The sequence below is a fragment of the Tiliqua scincoides genome, chromosome 13, assembly GCF_035046505.1.
Source record: "Tiliqua scincoides isolate rTilSci1 chromosome 13, rTilSci1.hap2, whole genome shotgun sequence".
Classification (NCBI taxonomy): domain Eukaryota; kingdom Metazoa; phylum Chordata; class Lepidosauria; order Squamata; family Scincidae; genus Tiliqua; species Tiliqua scincoides.
Window position 1 is genome coordinate 12,951,008 of NC_089833.1, and position 3,343 is coordinate 12,954,350.

Below are 3,343 nucleotides of genomic sequence, written 5' to 3' on the forward strand. Positions count from 1 at the left end.
TGCCTCCTTCTTCTGGACCTGCTCCAGTTTGCCCACAGCTCTCCTCTCTGTGGAGCCCAGAACGGGACACAATATTCCAGGCGGGGTCTGATCAAAGAAGAATTTGCTCAAAGGCTTTAAGAAAGAAAGGAAATCCTCAAAGGAAACACATGGCTATTTCAAATCCTTTCCCCCCCAAAAACCACAGTACCTAATGACCATGTCTAATAAAATTATAAACCCATATTAGAGTCCGTTTTAATGGATATTCTAGCATTCAGTCTTTTTTCTTCAGCTGCATTTTTAATTGAGGATTATGACAATTTGGCGGGGGGGGGGGAGATAATTGGAAACTAGAACCTTGTTAGACAAGGTTCACACCCAAAGCACCAACAATCTCAGCATGATCTCTGGTTGTCGTCAGTGTTTCTATTTCCAAAAGGCCACCTCTGTTGGGGAGAAATGTGTGCATGGATTTGTTTCCAGGAGGTAAAAACGGTCGAGATGGAGACACCAGCGAGAATCTCTTTCCTGCTGCCTGTCCTCTTCTCTTCTGAAAGGTCACAGCCATCAGCGAGAAGGACTTGCAAGACATTTACAGAACTTGCTTTGCTCAGAACGCACACCTTCCTGCACGCGTGGTACTCGCGACTGCCAAACAAAGGGAAATCACATGTACATTTGAAGTCATAAGAACATAAGAACAGCCCCACTGGATCAGGCCAGAGGCCCATCTAGTCCAGCTTCCTGTATCTCACAGCGGCCCACCAAATGCCCCAGGGAGCACACCAGATAACAAGAGACCTGCAAGGCTTCCTGGGAATTGTAGTTAAGAACATAAGAACAGCCCCACTGGATCAGGCCAGAGGCCCATCTAGTCCAGCTTCCTGTATCTCACAGCGGCCCACCAAATGCCCCAGGGAGCACACCAGATAACAACAGACCTCATCCTGGTGCCCTCCCTTGCATCTCACATAGTAGTTGGCAACCTTCAGTCTTGAAAGACTATGGTATCGCGCTCTGAAAGGTGGATCTGGAACAGCGTCTAGTGTGGCTGAAAAGGCCGATTCGGGAGTGACAATTCCTTCCACACTGGGAGCAAGTGCAGTCTGTCCCTGGTCTGTCTCCCTGGCTATGGGCCTTCCTTCTTTGACCGTCTTTGACCATCTCACATAGCCCATTTCTAAAATCAGGAGGTTGCGCATACACATCATGGCTTGTAACCCGTAATGGATTTTTCCTCCAGAAACTTGTCCAATCCCCTTTTAAAGGCGTCCAGGCTAGACGCCATCACCACATCCTATGGCAAGGAGTTCCACAGACCGACCACACGCTGAGTAAAGAAATATTTTCTTTTGTCTGTTCTAACTCTCCCAACACTCAATTTTAGTGGATGTCCCCTGGTTCTGGTATTATGTGAGAGTGTAAAGAGCATCTCCCTATCCACTCTGTCCATCCCCTGCATAATTTTGTATGTCTCAATCATGTCCCCCCTCAGGCGTCTCTTTTCTAGGCTGAAGAGGCCCAAACGCCGTAGCCTTTCCTCATAAGGAAGGTGCCCCAGCCCAGTAATCATCTTAGTCGCTCTCTTTTGCACCTTTTCCATTTCCTTGTCACCTTGTCTGAGTCACCTTGTTCTGAGTCCATCGGCTCACACACAACCCAATACTGCCTTCCCAGACTGGAAGCAGCTCTCCAGGGACTTGTGCAGAGGGAAGAGCCTTTCCAGTCATGCTGTTGCAGTTGCTTGCTGTGAGCAAGGGGTTGGACTAGATGACCTCCAAGGACCCTCCAAGGACCCTCCAACTCTAACATGCTGAGCGTCTACAAACACCTATGAAACACCCATAGGTGTTTTGGGGTGGCAATGGCTAAAGCCCATGGACCTCAGGCATCAGCAAGGAGAAGGAAGCTGATGATTTCGTGTTACAGTCTGAACCCCTGAACCCACGAGCTGTCAGGACTCTGAAGGAGAGAACTGAGAACCTCCAATCTATGCCAAGCAGCTCGCAGCTGAGCAGCCAAGAAGCCGGTCATTCTTGGCATGTGGATGCCTGTCAGAGCTTCTCAGCTGCCAGAAGACATGAAAGGTATTCAAGAGAAGAAACAGGGACTGCGGCAGGGCCTGAAGGGACAGAGAAGGTAATTAACCTGCTGGCTCCCCTGGCTGTGCTCCAGCTTTCCGTCCCATGAGGGACAAGGCCAGCCTTCTCTGGAAAACACGTTCTAGAGGCAAGGAGCCCTTCTCCTTTGCAAGAGGATGAAATCTAACCCTATCAACAGCTGAAGCCTTTTTCTTCCTGGAGGAAAGGCACCCAGAAATATCTTTTAGGCAGGGATAAAAGGGGTACCTTGGAAATGCTGGACTTATAACCCCTTGTGCGGTAGTGTCAAGGCGATTGCCTTATGACTAGTTTAATTAAACTGGAGGTGTCATGCAGTGGTGTCACTAGGGGGGGCAGGTGTGGGCTGCACCGGATGACACATGGGGGGGTGACACCACTACTGGTCAAAATCTTTAAAATCACGGTATTTAGGAATAATACAACCTTGTTATATATCAATCAATGCATCATTTCATGCAGAATACAATGAAACAAATCACACTGAAATATCTTGATTCTATCATTACCCTGCAGATGCCCGATCTTGTCTGATCTCGGAAGCTAAGCAGGGTCAGGCCTGGTTAGTACTTGGATGGGAGATCGCCTGGGAATACCGGGTGCTGTAGGCTTATACCATAGTCTTTCGAGACTGAAGGTTGCCAACCATCTCCCTATACTGAACACTATCTCCTGATCTTGTCTGATCTCGGAAGCTAAGCAGGGTCAGGCCTGGTTAGTACTTGGATGGGAGATCGCCTGGGAATACCAGGTGCTGTAGGCTTATACCATGATCTCAAAAGCTAAGCAGAGTCAGGCCTGGTTAGTACTTGGATGGGAGACCGCCCAGGAATACCGGGTGCTATAGGCTTATACCATAGTCTTTCAAGACTGAAGGTTGCCAACCATCTCCCTATACTGAACACTATCTCCTGATCTTGTCTGATCTCGGAAGCTAAGCAGGGTCAGGCCTGGTTAGTACTTGGATGGGAGACCGCCTGGGAATACCGGGTGCTGTAGGCTTATACCATAGTCTTTCGAGACTGAAGGTTGCCAACCATTATAGCCAAAAAACCCAGTGGGGGCAGGGCAATGGTGTATCACCACATCCACCACCCAGGGTGTTGCCCTGCCTAATGCATGAGAGGAAGTCCGTCATGGGGGTGACGCACTGGCCTCCCGCACCAGGCGACGCAATCCCTAGTGACACTACTGGTGTCATGGGAGGATTGGGGCAAGACTGTACTCAGAACCACAAGGGG

General features: G+C 49.3%; 1 pseudogene; it reads left to right on the plus strand.

Annotated features, from left to right (window-relative positions):
• The first annotated feature begins 2,981 nt into the window (after positions 1 to 2,981).
• Positions 2,982 to 3,104, plus strand: LOC136634172 (5S ribosomal RNA; annotated as a pseudogene).
• The last annotated feature ends 239 nt before the right edge of the window (positions 3,105 to 3,343 follow it).